General features: G+C 39.2%; 1 protein-coding gene across 4 annotated transcripts in view; it reads left to right on the top strand.

The window, feature by feature from the left end:
• Nucleotides 1–18816, top strand: part of marchf8 (membrane-associated ring finger (C3HC4) 8) — a 91778-nt gene that overhangs the window by 2702 nt on the left and 70260 nt on the right. The window contains exon 1 of one of the 4 annotated variants that reach the window (XM_082557303.1): nt 9453–9647. The exons of the other annotated variants lie outside the window; for them this stretch is intronic. The gene's annotated coding sequence lies outside the window, so the exon portion shown is untranslated. Of the gene's footprint in view, nt 1–9452; nt 9648–18816 lie in introns of those variants that run through there. 4 annotated transcript variants of the gene reach the window in all.

Below are 18816 nucleotides of genomic sequence, written 5' to 3' on the forward strand. Positions count from 1 at the left end.
AATAATGGAAGGACTTCCTGATATTGCGTTTTGCATGTCTTGGGAGATGGCATACTAAATAGCACGAGTATAGGTACTGGAACACTGTCTGTTAAGCTGCTAAACTGCGAGGGAAGGAGCCTGCAGTCTTAATGGACTGTGCCATTGTGTGCTTGCAAATTAGCTTGTACTTTACGTCTTCAGAGATGGGCTCTGAGGAAAGTAATTGGAGGGCGGAAAGAATTGCAATCAAAAGTATCTGAAGGCTTCGATAGTAGCTTTCTGCCAGTTCACTGCCGTCATTTGTTTGATACAATTGGTTGCGATGGAGAAATGTGCCTCCCACGGTATTTTACAATATGGAACATAGGATCCGTTTGACAGGCTCCATTGTGGCGTTGTGCAGCAGTTTCAATCAAATTCAATTTAACAACAGGCAAAAACATTTTGACTCGCAGAAGAGTTTCAGCTGAAAAAAAAGAAAGGGAAAAAAAAAAGGTTTTACTTTTGATTCATCCGCTAGTTCACATCTTTGTTTTGACAAATTACTTTACGGGAACAGGAGCAGATGTCTCTTCTTACTAAAAACATAGAGCTTGTTTGCGCATAATTTAGCCTAAGAACAGATATAGAAAAAAAATTGTTTTTGGTTGTTATTTATTGCTTTTTCTGTCTTCCATAAACTACAAAAAATTCACATAATCAATTGACCTGTCATATTTTCAGTAATTGGTCTATAAAGTAATCGATTACTATTCTGAATTTATTAAAAAAAAATGCTATTTTTATACTAACAAGAAAGCAGTCGGCGCACTTCCTGTTTTGTTGCCCTACATTAACTTTGTGCTAATGGAGAACCACACTGCTTTATTAGTAATTTTAAACCCCAAATATCCAAATAATTTCTCTTTTACGTTTTTTTTTTTAATGTGCTGAATTCCTGTTTTTATGTCTTGTTGTAAAATGGCATCTGCATACATGCTTTGCATCTCTATGTTAGCTGCTCCCAGTCTCCTCACTCTCTGCGTGCTTAATCTGTAAAATAATATTGATTGAAATGTGCTAAGAGACAGGAAATGGATCCAGCCAACAAAAAAAAAGTCTTCCTACATATTTGTCTTCCGGTTTTGCAGGAGAATGTGCGTGTGTTATTCAGGATGTGGGTTTTTCCTGGACTCTGGTGCTTGCTAGGAAGCTGTGATTGTGTCCGTGATTAAACTCCCTTTGAGAGACTTTCAGTTTAGCAAGTTTTACTTTTCTTAATTGGCCGTAGACTGTGAACAAATTAAAATTATCCTAACAGTATTATGGCCATATGGCAGCTGGAACTGTACTGCGAGGTTTCCAGTGTAATTTGTATGGCTGGTTCATGCTGCTTCTGTTATCTGATTCTGGATATACAATTATAGGTATATGTCCCTCGCTAGTCGTCTTGTATGGCTGAACTGTAACATAATAACATAATAAAGGTATCACATTATGCTGGCCGGGATTGGGTTATTGTTTCCCTGAGGTCGGACTTCGTCTGCAGGGAATAAAAGCATTGATTTAGTCTAATGACTTCCTTTCTTGGGATGATGTCATGCACCTATGTGAATCAGACCACACTGGGGTAATGCTTATGGCGGCATAGGTAATACAGCAACATTGGCATTTGTAATGATATTTTGGTCAGATTTTAAGTGGCCTTCTTCACTCTGACTTTGTGTGTGTTGACCAGGCGCAATGAAGTTGTAATGCCTCTGATGAAACGGGGTAGTGTTCGACAGCTGCTATACATCAGCCGAGGAGAGGTGCTGGCTCAGCTGAACGGACCGTGGGATGGCACTGCTGCAGTTAGTGGGCTATGGTTGATGATGTCATTAGGGCTTTCACAGACTCCCAAGGTGTCTGTCTGCTGGTGGCAGCCAACCAAGAATAAGGAAAGGGGAAGGAGACTGATTGTTTTCTCCCCCCATTGTAAATTGACTAATCTGCCACAGTGTAAACATGATACCTGCTATCCTGTCAGCCTAACAGACACACATTTAACATCTTATTAATTTATGCTGAAATGATAACCGTGCTCTCAGAGATAACCAAATAATCACGAGTCCCCCACCAAATAAAAGAGCTATATCAGCTCATTAACCTATATGTCCTGAGCTGTAATGATAAAGTCACCATCACAATGTTTGTTTGATGACAGCAGATTTTTAAACACAAAAGCTTGCAGAACATGTTGCTGTAGATAAGATTGTAAGTTGTTTTTTTATGTCTGCTATAACACAACACAGCTGTTATGATGGCTTCTTTGACGTGGTGACGGCCACTTTGGAGCCAACTTCATTTAGTGTAAACACACACACACACACACAAGGAAGTTTAGGCCTAAGGCTGTTTTTATTTCTCTAATTTGTGCCTCTAATTTGCATCTCCTGCCCATAAACCAGAAAACAGCCTCGTTAGACTATGTTAAAGAATTTTTCAATTCTTAAAGTGCTTCTGAAAGCCAGCAAGGACAGCAGGCTCCCAGACAAATGATGGTGGGAGCAGTACTCCTGCCGTTGTTTTTATCCATACATTTTAGTTATTCACAATGATAAAACTTGCCACCCTTCACGGTTTCTATGGTATAATATCCTGTCACACTGTACCATGACAGGAATTTAATTAGAAGTGTTCCTAAATTAAAAAAAAAAATTACATGAACGCTGTTACACCTGAGATAATAAAATAAAGCTTTGGTTGGGCTATAACAAAATAATTTATGATGCAGTTATGTCAGCTGTCATATTTAATTGACTTTGCTTTTAAAATGACGCCGCAAAGCGAGGCTGTCTTGATTTGCTAACTGCTTGTAGCCTTGACTCATTAAATCTCTTCAACCTGCTCTGTCAGTGTTTTTTCGTTTCAGTTAAAAATTGCAAAACTGTCACATCAAACTTGTCGTTGGAGCATTTTTTCACATCTGGGTCACAAGCAAACCCTTTTCCCTACTCTCTGTCTACACTGTGTTCAGATTCAAAGGTTAAAAAAAAGCAAACGCCAGTGTTTGTCCACACAAAAACCAGGAAATGATGAGACGAGCAATAAAGGGTCTGACCTATAAGCAGCTTTTATAATGACATCAGGTGATGTTAAACTCATTTTACATCGTGGGCCACATGCAGCCCAACATTTTTACATGGTAAAATGAGTTTAATGGCATAATTTAATACAGCCCACTTAGATGTGTCGCAGCTCTTTACTTTAACAGAATCATTTAAAGTAAAATAACATTCGATTTGTCAATTGGTTTGTTTACCACAGTTTCATTAGTTAGTACCAGCTGTCTTTAAGTGCTAACATTGTATTGTGAAACCCTTTTAATTTAGTGAGCAGTAAATCTTTCCTCCATATTGTATTTAATTAGATTCCTGAAAGCCACTCAGCCGTCCATTTCAATTAGTTTTGCTGTAGTAAAAAGTCCACTTGCAGAAACTTGTTTGATGGGTGATTCATCATAGCGACCGTGCTTTCCAGATTAATTTTTGTCAAAACTTCAGCTTTGGTCATGCACATGCTGATTTCAGAAGTGTTTGTCTTCTAGCCCACTCATGTGGTGATGATAGCCTGACAGATTTGATGTCCACATTAGGGGTGCAGGGGTCAAAATAAGTTTGAGTTGTTTGTCCTTGACATGAATAATAAATAAATAAATTCAAATAAAAACTATTTTAGTAACACCAAAAGTTCTAATCGTCTCTTGGTGTCTAAATAGGCTGGATAAAGTGGGCCTGGAATTCTCTTTTCTAACGTCATAGTTTAATTCTTGGACTGTATTAAAGTAGCTTTGCATGATTTTACAGTTCAGAATAATCCACATTTATTTTATGTTGGGCTTTGGTGTAGCCCCTTAGTTTATTCACCTGTCTGAAATGAGCCCTTATAGGTCCTCTTCCTTTAGGCCAAATTCCTTTTTATTGGCTCTCCTTTGCAAACAGCAGGTCACTCGCAGTTAAAGCCGTGTGCCTGAGGTGACCATATTAAGGATGGTCACTCTCCTACAGAGCTAAGACTGGAAAAGAATCGGCTGAAACTGAGTGGTTAGAGCTTTTGGGTCACAGGGATTACTTTCACATATGCGCTAATCAAATTATTGAAAACACAAGCACCCAAAATTGCAACTCTATAAATGTGGTACAAAATAAGGTTCTCCTTTAACTTTCCGGCAGTGCATTTTAAAATCTAGCACACAACAACATGATGACACCGCTTAAGCCAAACCACAGTTTGCCCATCCACAGTGTACGATATAGTCTACCTGTGATAGGCCAACACTGGGAAATATTGCATATGGCTGTCTGTAATTTTACATGAACTGGTTTATCCCAAATGTTCATGTTACTTAACAAAACTTTCTAGCTGGCAGTTATGTTTTCAAACCATAAAATATACAGAAAGAACTGGCATTTAAGAAAAAAAAAGGAAAAACATGATATGCTAAATTATGTGTGACCTTTTAAGAAAAATGTTGCTCTTTCTGTCAGACTTACTGGCATTATGCAGTAGCGGTATGACCTGTAGGCATCTCATCACAGTTTCTATATTTGTTTGTTTCTGGACTTACTTTGGGGGAAACAAGGTAATTGGCGCGAGCAGCAGCAGCAGCAGCCACTGTGGCTGGACACACAAAACCGTTTTGATGTCACTGTACAGGGAGTGCAGAATTATTAGGCAAGTTGTATTTTTGAGGAATAATTTTATTATTAAACAACAACCACGTTCTCAATGAACCCAAAAAACTCATTAATATCAAAGCTAAATGTTTTTGGAAGTAGTTTTTAGTTTGTTTTTAGTTTTAGCTATTTTAGGGGGATATCTGTGTGTGCAGGTGACTATTACTGTGCATAATTATTAGGCAACTTAACAAAAAACAAATATATACCCATTTCAATTATTTATTTTTACCAGTGACACCAGTATAACATCTCCACATTCACAAATATACGTTTCTGACATTCAAAAACAAAACAAAAACAAATCAGCGACCAATATAGCCACCTTTCTTTGCAAGGACACTCAAAAGCCTGCCATCCATGGATTCTGTCAGTGTTTTGATCTGTTCACCATCAACATTGCGTGCAGCAGCAACCACAGCCTCCCAGACACTGTTCAGAGAGGAGTACTGTTTTCCCTCCTTGTAAATCTCACATTTGATGATGGACCACAGGTTCTCAATGGGGTTCAGATCAGGTGAACAAGGAGGCCATGTCATTAGTTTTTCTTCTTTTATACCCTTTCTTGCCAGCCACGCTGTGGAGTACTTGGACGCGTGTGATGGAGCATTGTCCTGCATGAAAATCATGTTTTTCTTGAAGGATGCAGACTTCTTCCTGTACCACTGCTTGAAGAAGGTGTCTTCCAGAAACTGGCAGTAGGACTGGGAGTTGAGCTTGACTCCATCCTCAACCCGAAAAGGCCCCACAAGCTCATCTTTGATGATACCAGCCCAAACCAGTACTCCACCTCCACCTTGCTGGCGTCTGAGTCGGACTGGAGCTCTCTGCCCTTTACCAATCCAGCCACGGGCCCATCCATCTGGCCCATCAAGACTCACTCTCATTTCATCAGTCCATAAAACCTTAGAAAAACCAGTCTTGAGATATTTCTTGGCCCAGTCTTGACGTTTCAGCTTGTGTGTCTTGTTCAGTGGTGGTCGTCTTTCAGCCTTTCTTACCTTGGCCATGTCTCTGAGTATTGCACACCTTGTGCTTTTGGGCACTCCAGTGATGTTGCAGCTCTGAAATATGGCCAAACTGGTGGCAAGTGGTATCTTGGCAGCTGCACGCTTGACTTTTCTCAGTTCATGGGCAGTTATTTTGCGCCTTGGTTTTTCCACACGCTTCTTGCGACCCTGTTGACTATTTTGAATGAAACGCTTGATTGTTCGATGATCACGCTTCAGAAGCTTTGCAATTTTGAGACTGCTGCATCCCTCTGCAAGATATCTCACTATTTTTGACTTTTCTGAGCCTGTCAAGTCCTTCTTTTGACCCATTTTGCCAAAGGAAAGGACGTTGCCTAATAATTATGCACACCTGATATAGGGTGTTGATGTCATTAGACCACACCCCTTCTCATTACAGAGATGCACATCACCTAATATGCTTAATTGGTAGTAGGCTTTCGAGCCTATACAGCTTGGAGTAAGACAACATGCATGAAGAGGATGATGTGGACAAAATACTCATTTGCCTAATAATTCTGCACTCCCTGTATTTAAGAACTCCGACTGTGATGTAATGTCTGGGAAATGATGTGCGGAATTTTGGGTTTTCCTGTACAATTAACCTGACTGTAAACAGCACGGATATATCCTCAGCTGCTTTTAATATCGAGGTGGAATGAGCCAGAGCCGTCATTTCATCGTGAATATCAATGAGGTTTTCTCACTAATGACTTTTCAACTGTTTGCCGTTGCTGGTGGTGTTTGCATTGCATTTTTCATTAAGCATATTCAGACTTACATCTCATTACAATACATCCATGTTAGAGACGTTCTCCGGTTACAGCAGCAGAAATAATTCCAGCCCAAATCCCCTCCCTGCTTAAGAGCACCCCACATTTATTTGATCACGATAATTCAATCCTGACTGTGTTGCAGTTATTAATAGTGATTTAAATAATGAATTCAGCCTGCTATAGCTTGTATAAATGAGCTTTGCTAGATATTGTGAGATGTATTATGTTCAAATTAGGTGTTCAAGCAACAGAAGAGTTTATTAAACAAATAGAATTCAGCTGAACGAATGCAGATGTTGATACGGGCATGATCTGTGACATCGTTTAACCGTTTCTTGCAGCAATAAGCTTCTTTTTTCTTGACTTTGTTAACCACCCCAGAGGAGCTGTTATGGTTTTGTTGATAGTGTCACATGGGTCAAACTAAGAAGCCAAGGTTGGGTTATTTTGCAGCCCTGATTACCCCAATTACAGAAGGATGATGGGTGGATGGTGCAGGTTGTTTTGTCAAACTGTCCTGACATTTTCATTTGTACTTTTTTTTTTTTTTTTTTTTTACTGAAATGGAAAACTAGGAAGATGAGCTTTGACTGCATGAGGACATGTTTTAAAAGGTTTTCTGATAAATAAGCCGTTCTCTATGTGTGGACGATGTCTCACTGCCACAAAAATGTATGATTTTCTTTCCTTTAAAAAAAAAAAGAAAGGTATCTAACCCAGCAGAAACAGTTTTTTACTTTTCAATGTTTCCAGATGTTCCTGTCTCCACACAAATAGTTGTGAAGTCTGTTTTGAAAAATGTGAAAAGGTGTTGTCTTTTAGTTTTTATCACATAGAATGAATGACATTGAATTGTTTTTGCGAATTTGAATTTGCCAAACGATGACCTTTACGGGATAAAAGAAAAAAGGCTTCAAAGCAAAGGTTTGTTCAGTATAAAGTAACAAGTTTTTTCATTCGAAGTTTTTCTTGTTGTTGTTGTTTGTCTATTTTAAGGACTTTCATCCATTCTTCCTGCAAATTGCTTGTAGTTTTGTGACATTTTTGGCCTTCGTGCACGGACTGCTCTTTTGAAGTGTATTCAAAGGTTTTTCTATGATGATGATGATTAGGTTCAGGGCTGTGAGGGCGATGGCAAACCTTCAACACGAGCCTCTTGAGTTGGCCCATTTGCTGTTATAGTGTGCAGCTTGCTTTTATTTAATTGAGTAAATCTTTCCACTCACCAATAAAATGTTTCCCCGTGCCACTTGCTACATAACAAACCCAAAACATGATTGATCCAACTAGTGCTTAACACATTCTCAGCCCTTTCCCTTTAAACGTCTTTCTTCTTCTTTTCCATTTTTTTTCACAGGACTTTGTATTTAAAATGCTTCAGGCATCTTTTGTTGGAACATTTGAAGATGCAGATCCATAATTGTCTGCTTTTGGGCAGCTACACTATATGGACAAATGTATTGGGCCATACCTCTGAATCTTTGAATTCAGCTGTTAGTGCAGGTGTATAAACTCTAGTACCTGTAGCCATTCGGTTTGCCTGGGCCGTTCCAAAAAGCAGAGTTCACTGTACTGTAATAGCATAATACTGCTGCAACAAATCAGCTCATTAAATTTCTTCTCTCCTAGGTAAGTTATATTATTGCAAAATGAAAGCATTCAGGAACCACAACAAATCACCCACATTAAGTATCAGACCACATGAAGTTGGAGAGGGAGGTTGCTGAGGGCTGGGGTGCAAAGTGTCTCAGCACTCTGCTCATTCAACAACAGCACAGCTCCAAACCTCCTCTCACATTAACATCAGCACAAAATCTACATGCTGGGAGCTTCATGGCAGGGTTTCATGATTTAGCAGCTCCTCTAGGTGTAATATCTAGGTGGCCCAATGATGATACAGCCTGAGGAGTCTGATTATTTATAAAGCTTTAAAATTTCTTTGTTTTTCTTGGTAAAAGTTGGTACTCAAACTCCTTGCATGTTGCTCATTTCTTCTGTAAAATCTTCTTCTAGCAGCTTCTACTATTAGCTGCTATTACTAGCTGCTACCGCTACAGGGGCTGTAACAGCACCACAGTCTATCCTTAGTACATGTAGCAGAATTGACAAATAAAGTTGACTTGACTTGACTTGACTTAGCATCCCTCTCTTTTACACTAACCCTCTGCTTGTCCTCCTTTTACCACATTTGAACCTTCTGTTGTCTTCCTCTTTTCTTCCTGCTTGGCAGCTCCATCTTCAGCATTCTTTCTCCAATAAATCCACTACTTATGTCCAAACCATCTCAGTCTGGTCTCTCTAACGGCGTCTCCAAACATCTCAACATGAGTTGTCCCTCTGACCTTTCTGGTCCCTCCCAATGAAAATCTGAGCATGCTCAACTCTGCAACTCCAGCTCAGCCTTCTGTCTTTTTTCTCAAAACCATACATCATAGCTGGTCTCAGTAGCATCTTGAAAACCTAAAACAAAAATATCATAGGGAGCATGGTTAAAATGTTGACTTAAATGTTTTATCTTTTTGCTCTTAGGATATAAAATGAGTAACAGACAAACCTCAGAAAATCTTTTGGAAACCACCTTTTGTTTCCTTTTACTAAAAATAAAAAATAAAAAAAGTCCAACATTTCCGTTTTAAAGCAAGTCTTAAGATTAAGACAGATTCTTCTATAGCAGTTGCAGTATTAGGTTTTTCTAATTCAGATTCAGTGCGTGTGTTATATAGAAGAGTGACTTTTTTTTTTTTGCTGGTTAAATGCTGTATAACTGCTGGAGGCGTGTTCTCCAACTGTCCACCATGCAGTTATGAAGTCATTTAGCTTCTTTTTGCTGCTGCTAGCCACTGAGTCGACCTGCAGCCAGACCAGCAGCCTCTAAAGCTGCCTCTCAGTGTGTGATTTCCTGTGTCCACGCACTTACTACACACAGTGGTGAACCCCACATGCACTCGCATATTACACGTCTGCTGTTTCACGGAGCGTTGTGGTGGGCTGAAACTGCCTGCTGGTCCATAACTCCTCCACACAGTCGGGTTATTCTGCGAGGCAGCAGGAGGACAAACACTAGCCCGAGGGACAGAGTTGTCTGTGTGCCGAAGCACACGCTTACCAGTAAAAAGGCTTTGTTTACCGGTATGGCCAGAAAAGTGGTTAAAAGGAACATGCTTTCAGTTTCTACTCGGGTGGTGAGTTAGTTTTTCATTTCCTCATTCTTCACTGATGAGACCACCTTTCCCTGAATTGTGTTTTGAACATTAGTGGCTATAATACAAATAAATCTACGAGTCCAGGTCAGTGTGTTTCATATTGTGTGCACAATGTCAGTAGTGGATTTGCATAACCTTGAACGCACACACAAACAGCTACAGTTTCCCAGAGAAATGCAGACTGCATCCTGTTTGGCCGTCACAGCTGAGTATCCAGTGTTGTGTAATTTTGTTTGTTTTTTGTGAAATTCATCTTAGTGATATTGATTACTGTAAAACGGAGTAAAATCATCAACTGTTGAACTAAGTAAGAACAAGTGTCAGCTTCCCTCGAGTTATAGGCAGGCTTGAAAACATCATGTATGAGGATTTTGGAGCTTAATACGCTTGATATGAATGATATTCTAAAATTCCCACCTATGTTAGTAATTTTCCACTCTTAATTTAAAAGAACAATATGGAATACTGTCATTATATTTGAGGAATTGCACTAGATGTTTATCCTGTAGTAAGGCCAGTGATGATAAAATGAAATTATATTTTAGTATTTTAAACCATGTTGCAGTACTTGTTTGCACAGCATGGATAAAATCTTGCATGATATTGCATTTTTGGGGGGAGTTATCTTAGTTTGTATTCATACCCATTGTGGATGTCATGGTATTCCTTACTGATAAATGAAATGTACTGAAGAATAATCCGTGTTTTCTCCTGTTGCACATGAGCTAACTACTCCTTTTCAACTGACGAGTGATTAAGGTGCCTGAATGAGAAATGAAATGGAGGAAAAACATTGAAAATAAGTGAGAAGGTCTCTAAGTTGTTGCAAAGCAATCAAAAAGTTTTTGTCAGTTTTTTGTGAAAGTGACCTCGTGGTGGCTGCAGTGCACTTCACATGTGTCTGTTTCACTGTTCAAACAGACCATGTGGTCTTTGACAGGCAAACACGCAAGTAAAACCTTGTTAGCATGAATAAAAGCAATGAGTCACAATTTTTCTTTTCCGGTTTGGCCCATCGCAGGGAACATACAGCCTTCAGATTGCTGTTTTAAATAGACTTTCAGGAACTGGTTGGTTTAGATGTTTCTGACGGTCAAAAAGTTGAGTTTGGAAAGTACACTTCTCACCCTTAGCGGACCAGTTTCGAAACACGTGTTACTGAAAATTTTGGCTCTGTCTCTAAATAGAACAGAAGCTGCGTCAATATGATTAACAGCAACTGTGTTTGGCTACTATTTCCTGTCAAAATGGCTGCTTCAGAATAAGTCTAGTCATGTCTTGGCCACATGACCAATTATCCAATAGGAGTAGGGTTAGGGTGAGGGCTGGGGTTGTGTTGTGGGTGTGAAGCTTTCAGAAGTTAGATTTGAGGTCAGACGAAAAGCTGTAAATAGCCACAGAATACAACAGCTAGCACAGCTGTCAGGGACCAAGCAGTAAAGCATAAAGGACACAGGTGTTTAATTCAAAAAAGGGGTTTTATTGACCCAAAAATATGAAAATAGATTTAACAAAGCCAAAACTTAAACAGGCAGGCCAATAAAACAGGTCAACTAAATAGACTAAACTCAAGATAACAATTAACAAAATCTCAAACAAACATATGATAAACTGACCTGTTGAAACCAAATGACACACAAGGGGAAAAACTAAATGGCTGCCATATAACCAACTAATACAAAACAATTAAACAAACATGAAACACCCCCCAGGCAATGAAGCATGTGGTTCCATCCAATTAGGCTGTCAGTGGTACTTCAGCTCTCCCAGCCCTTTGCTACACCTTTTGCCAGACAGGAGGAGAAGCCAAACCCCAGGTAACTCAAACAAAGAAAGATGTAATATAACAAAACAAAACTTTGAACTTGCAGTGTTAATATGTGTGCACGCCATATAAACGTTGGAAGGTGTGATGGAAAAATAAATACATTTAATAAAGAAACAATATTGAACAATAACCAGAATATATTAAAGTAGTGACTGTAAATTAACTAAAGTGAATCAACTGGTGGTGTGGAGCTTACCATGTGTGGCATGCCATCACAACAGCAATAATGGTTAAATGCTCCAGTTACACTAACCGAAGTATTCAAACTGAGGCTCAGTAACACTATATATTTGTCCTCCATTTGACCATCCAGCTTATGATTAAATGTCCTGTGGACTGTTTTTTTTTTAGTACTGTTATAGAAGATCCGAGTTCTGGTGTATGGAACCAGATTTGAGTATTTTATAGAAATAGCACATAGTGGCTGCTGGCTTTTATCTATAATAGAGAACACTGCAGACAACTCAGCCATTTAAAATGTAGTGGTGAGTGCAGTTGAGGAAGCGGATACTACCTCAGATACACAAGCATCATTTTTAATCAAATCTTTTTGCTTAAAAATAAAGTAATAGCATAATGTGTGTTTATAGTTAGCCCTTCTTCTCGCTTCCTATTAATGATCTAAGCTGTTGCATATCCAAGTTTTATTTTGAAGCACCATTCTCAACATTTGGCGCTTCCAGCCTGCGACATGAACATTTTCTGCTTACAATGACAGCATATTCAACATGTTTGGGTATGCTTTTACAAAATAGGACATCTGATTACATGTGATTGCTTTGTTTACCCCTTTTTTTTTTTTGTTCTACAGGCTATTTGATTGATCTAATAGGCTCTTGATTTGCTTGTGCCTGCTCTGTTTGAAATGCATATATCCCTAACACAGCGGAGGGATTTATGTAACCCACAATGGCACTTCAGCACACAGAAATCCACAACATCAGCTGAAGAGCGTGATGCTTTACACACTGCAGTGTCTCCACATTTTTTTGTCCGCATCTCATTAAAATTAACAGGCTTTCACTAAACTTTATTGAACAGCCTCATCACTAGTGGCCCCAAAGAGCACGTCCAAATGAGGAAAGAAGGGACTCTGCAGTGAATAGATCAGTAATTAACAACACATACTTGTTTGAAAAAAAAAATTATTTTAGATAAGCGTTTATTTATCGTTACCAAGATAGAAAATCAGATATTTTTTTAAAGCCTTCTATCTGTTCATTGACATCTAGAAGCTGCACCTGTCCGCTAACTATAACTCAATATCTGGGTATCACCTTTGGCTATGTTCCCAAAATGCAAATGGGAATCTGTACTTGTGGTTTTGACTTTGCATCTGTAGCTGTGCCTGTGTGCAGTTGTGCTAATAAGTCACTGAACTTGATCGCAGCGCTCTGACTGCACCCGCAGACGGGGTTCGATACGACTGTAAATTGGACATGTGCTGACAAGAAACTGCGTTTTTAAAATCTATCCTGTGTGAGTGTAATATTCAAATCTGCCTGCACACAGCAGAGATGGCTCTTGCTTCCTGTATTCTATGTTCTCCTTTCCCTTCATAGTATTTACTGTTGCAGAGAGATTACAGAAGCTGCATACTCGAGTCTGGTGTTTTGTGGAGTGTGGCTGTTTGCCTATCTTGGCAATTTCAGTTCCCATCTCCATACAGTAGATTTTTGATGATTGTGCTTTTCTCCCTGCGTTTACCCCACAGATATTTAAGTCTGCTTTTCCAGCTAAATCCTTATTCGTTCCAATTGTACGATAAACTGGCTGGTAACTTTTCTTCCCCCTTATCACATCACACACCCACCAAAAAATTGAACAGCTTCTTGTCAAAAACTCTTATCAAGTTCCCTTTGAGTCAGCCGTGTTTCCTCTTTACTTACTGGCATTTAGTTTTTTGGTGCCTCGTCACAGCAGTTTATGAAGTCTCCATACAGAAGAAAATTGCTGCATTAAAAACAGCGATACTGCTGCGAAGCCCTCTGTCAGTGTCCCTGTTATTTATCTGAAAACTGAACCCTTTCAGATCACTTCCAAGCGAAACCTTTTACAAAACATAAATCACCTCTTGTTGGATTAAAAGGCATAAACACTTCAGCTTTGAGGGTTAGCCTGAGGTTTTAGAACAATAGACGATCACCGAAATTTCAGTTTGGCCTCTGGTCAAGGTAGCTGTGGGAGTAAACATTTATTAACTGCAGGCTGAAACTGATAATCTGCTCCTGGCAATGTCAGAGCTGCATAAAAATGTACGCCCTTCTATCTGAATATTGTGGTCGTTGCACAATGTTTATAAAAAGATGGGACCAGAGATTTCTTCATATTTTCGTTCTGAATTTAGTTGCTTTTTTTGTTGTTGCGCTGCTTACAGACAGAGAAGTATATTTTTAAACACAACAGAATAAACACTTTAAGATGCTGCTTTCCAGTTGGGGTCCAAATGCCACAGTGACAGAGGCCTGCTTGCTTTAATGTCAAGACTTGGGTAAAGAGATTGAAACAGCTCTCAGTGGTTAGTGCTAGAAATAGCTAGCCTGTCTGTCTGTGTAAATAATAAAACAAACAAACCAAAAAAAAGAAGAAATCCTGTCACCTGTCAGCCCGTCATACTAATTATTATGGTATGCAGTGTCTTCTCTTTTTTTAAACTTGTTCCTTATGCTTTGATCCTTGTACAACTATTAGCATGACATAAAAAAAAAAATTCCCACAAATTTCTGCTGGTTGCCCGGCAGACTCATTGTGACACCAACACCTCAGGAAGTTGCTGTGAACAATTGCTCTGAAGGAGTGGGAGGAACCATCCTCCAAGTCCTCAAAGTGCCTGACGCCTAACGAGCTGCCGCAGCTTATTAAACTTTAGTCTGAGTCTTTGAAAGCAATGCTAGATCCCAAGAGGTTCTCTGTGTAGTCCTGGGGAAAAACAAATGTGCTTTTCAGAAGTTATGACACAAAGAAGCGTCACCTAATTCTGGAGTTTTCATAAAGGATAAGTGTAAACCATGAGGAAATAGCCTTAGCTAAGGTGCCGTGCTCCGCCCTGAATGGCCTTTTCAATGACACAAAAGTTAATAACGCAACAGGTGGCGCAAGTAGCTATACAAGAAATGCGCAATAGAAAAAAATACGGGGTTCTGTGGAAATTATAGTGCTAAGTATTGAGTAACTAATTTCTTCATATTTTGCTTCCGAGGAACCACACTTGCTTGTAATTGTGTAAAGTGGTCTTGAGCAATAGCTTTCCCGGCTTTCAAAGGTTTTCTTTGGACATTGGCTGCTTTTTCATTCATTTTTAGCCCATTTGCAGAGAAAACATTTTCAGGGAAAAGTTGTTTTGTTGTTGTTGTTTTTTTTAAATAAATCATTCAGGCATGAAAAGGGCACCCCAACCCAAGGGATGAGTCAGTGTTGTATCTACACATAATTGGAAAGAACCAACTTTAAATAGTGTTGTTTCTAGCAGTCTGCCACAAAAACACATTTACACTGAAAGTCATGTCCTTAAGAAACAGGAACAAAACAAACAAACACAGGAAACTGGGAGAAAAAAGCTGAGGTATGTGGAATTATACAAGAGCTTGGCTAAAAATGGATCTTGTGGAGTGGTGAATCCAAATTTGAGACTTTTGTTGAAATCATCATCAATATGTACAGAGGAGTTCAGGAAAAGGGGCACAACAGGGATCTGTGGTTTGGTGGAATTCTAAAAATTTTATTTTGATCCACCATGAAATACTATCTGGGAATCATCTGATTGCCAATGGTTTCATTTTTCAGCATGACAATGATCCCAAATGCACTACTAATGCAATAAAAGCATACCTGGATGGAAAAAAAACACAAAATGGGACACTGTCAGTCTTGGATCGGGCCCCAGAGCTAGAATCTCAGCATCAATTTAGCAGAAAATAAACAAAAAGCAGCAAACTTCCAAAAAAGAGATTTAAATGTTCTTTAAGAAGCCTGGAGAATTAATTCAGAAGACTACTTGAAGAAATTACAAGACAGTTCAGGCTATGTTTGAAGGTCATGTAAAATACTGACTTTCTAGCTCTCTGGAGTCATATATTGTATTTCAATGTAAGTTATTTACCTGTAAATACACCAGCGCATTTCCCATTTCCCTAGAAATCTAGAGAAATGAGGGGTAACTGAAGACTACTATAATTATCATCGGTGTGTAAAATAAGATTTTTATGTAAAAATATGAATTTTGCTGCAGGATGAGTCATTTCATCCCAGTTTCACTTGAAACAGAATTTCCCTGTACTCAGGGCAGAGAGCACTGCATCTATTCTGGTAATGGTGGTGAGAGAAAAAAAATGTATACTGTGAATTAACACATCCTCTGTCCTGCATTTAATCGTTAAGCTGAGGGGGAGTTTCAGAAGGTCTTTATGAGTATGCACGCTTCTATTTATGTCGTAATTTTTGCTTCTCTCGGTCTATCTGCTCTGGCATCGCATGAGTCACGCCTTCCCGTCACAAGAAGAGAGTCAAGGTCATTTTACTAAATGTGGGTGAAGTTTTTTTGTGTTTATAGATGCATTAAACAAGGAAGGCACTAACTCGTGCATTTTTCTAGTCAACATGCCTGCTTATCCCAGATGTCAAAAGAGCTCGTTCCTCCTTCTACACAATTAATCACCTCCAAACTGGGACTCATTTGCATATAATAAAACGGGACAGCTAACAGACATTAGGGATACAATGAACTTTAATCAAAAACATCTATATTATTAATCTTGCTTTTAGGATAAATAGCAATTTGGTAGTCAGAAAAGAGAGTGAAATATAAGCCACGGTTGTGCAAATGATGCAGCTACAGCTGAAATGACAATAGGCTACAAACATTATGGTAATTTATTCCCAGTACTTTATGAAAAAGTAATCAGCAGTCTTGGAGCTCGGTGCGGCACATCCTTGTGTGTTTGTGTTTTTGTGTGTGTGTGTGCTGTCTGTGGCTGTTAAATTATCCAACAGTTTAAGTTTGACAGCTAAATTTGTTTAACATTTTATTCAAAGCTATGAAAAACAGCAGTGCCTATTTGTGCAAGTGTACGAGGCCTTATCAGAAGAGTCCATCAGGTCTAACTGATGCTCTGTTAATCTGAGCGGAGACTGGAGAGTCTCTGATTTCTGGCAGAGCATCAAGTCTAGTTGTCGCTGCCAACACAGCTATAGCATCTGCGCCATGGTAAAATTGTGCCCGCCTTCTCTCCCCTGACTTGTATCTTTTAGTGGAGCCACCAGTACAACATGCAACCATATTTGTAGCCTTTCCCTTTTTTTTCCTTTCCTCTCGTGAAAGAATTCAGTGACAGTCGCACATCCCCCAGAGGGAGAAATTGCATTTCCAAGTGTCATACTGTACCTGCCAAATGAACACTGAATACATTTCTATGAGACAAAAAAAAAAAATTCTGAGAGCTGTATGGAGCATCTTAATGAGACACACCATGCAGTTGGGAGCTTACTGTGGCTACTACAGTCACATTTGAGCATTTTATCACTCATTAAAATGCAGAACAGTCTCTTCATTAGGATGCAACATATGGCTGAAATTCTTCCACGTCCAACATCTTTCAGACTCTGTATCTATCTGATATGCTCTGTTGGTATCTGCCCTAACCCACTAATCCTTTGGGAAGACACCTCTTTAAATATAGACTATAGCTATACTACAGTGATGTTTGGATTGATTGATACACAGCTGAGTTTTTCTGCCTGGTTGCACATCAGAACTGAAGAACGCGCTCTCGACCATATCTCGGGTCTGATCTGACAGCAGGGACACAGAGGAGCCCCTTGGCAAACGGAGTAACAGCAGAGCTCATCTGAGCAGAACGGAGAGCAGGGCTGTGATTTACCTGGCTCAGGAGCAGAGAGGGCCAGAGATGGTGAGAAGGGCTGAGTTGTTTTTCAAGTAAATAGACTTCATTGGGTAATAGGAGCTAATATTTTGATGGCCTTGTCTCTGGGTGGATCCTCTGTGGCCAGGAGTCTTATCTACCGGGGGGGCAATTTTGCCATCTCGGAAATATCAAGATGTGTTGTGACACATGCAAAAGCAGAATATCCTGAATTTTACTCTTTTTAAATTCCCTCTGAAATTTAAGAGTGAACTTTGTTTGAAGTTTGTTTTGTTTTCCTTCATAATCTGAAAGAATATTAAGAGTAGAAGTGATTACATGGAAAATAAAGTTCCTCCAAAACAGACACGCTAAAGATTGCTTGCCCGTAACACCACAATGACTTCCTGTTCAAATAATTGGTACAGAAAATTATGAGAAAATGACCTGCTCCTTTGATATGTGACAGCAGCAATAGTGTTTTAAAGTAAGTCTCAGTAAAATATGATTATTGTTTTGTAAAATATGGTCACAATCAGGCATTATTAGATACACTACAAAGTAGGACGTGATGATTCACTAGTCGTCACAGTGCCTCTTACTCATCAGGTTCAGTTTTAATGCACCGAGCTTTCACAGAGGATTTGAGGTCTTCTGTTATTAAACCACCCTACTTGGACTTTTACACTCTGTGTGTGGCACTATGCCTCAATTCTTTCATCACAGGCTAGATTTTGAAAATTTGAATACAGGCCTCAAAGAAGAGATGTTTTTTCTAGTTTTTCTGCATTTTTGCCAGTGAAAGAAAATTAATTAATTAAAGGAACTCAATAGATCAGCATCAGCCACTGACGTCTGAACAATTTTATTTGTCATGGATGCAGTATTTTTTATTTTATTGTTTTGTACCATGGCACACAGCATATGTCCATACAGTAGTCAGATTTGTCCCATAGTTTTGTAAGCATGTCTGGATTCAGTGCAGGCACTGCTACTGTTATTTTACCTACCAGCAGCCATGTGAAACTCACGAATCCCCTCTGTCTGGTTACAGGCTGTGGGATTAAAGCCTTCTAAAATCAAATTTAAATGCACTCTGTTTTTCCTACATATTGGTTTTATGAATGGCTGGTGTTTGCTTGAAAACTGCCCTCACACAGAAATGTGTTTTGAAATTTTTTTTACTGACATTATGTAACCATTTAGAAGTGCATTATAAGAAACTATTGTCCCCCTTAGAGATTAAGCTGACCCTTGAGGCTGCTGCCATAGCAACAGGTTAACTTTGAATTGAAACCATAGGAGGTCTGAGATTGGTTGGAAAGTTGCTAGCATTTTAATGGTGTTACAGTGAACTCTTTGACTAGTAGCCAGCCTGGAGGGGACACACACACACACACACACACACACACACACACACACACACACACACACACACACACACACACACACACACACACAC

Source organism: Aulonocara stuartgranti (genome assembly GCF_965226115.1).
Source record: "Aulonocara stuartgranti genome assembly, chromosome: 13".
Lineage (NCBI taxonomy): Eukaryota > Metazoa > Chordata > Actinopteri > Cichliformes > Cichlidae > Aulonocara > Aulonocara stuartgranti.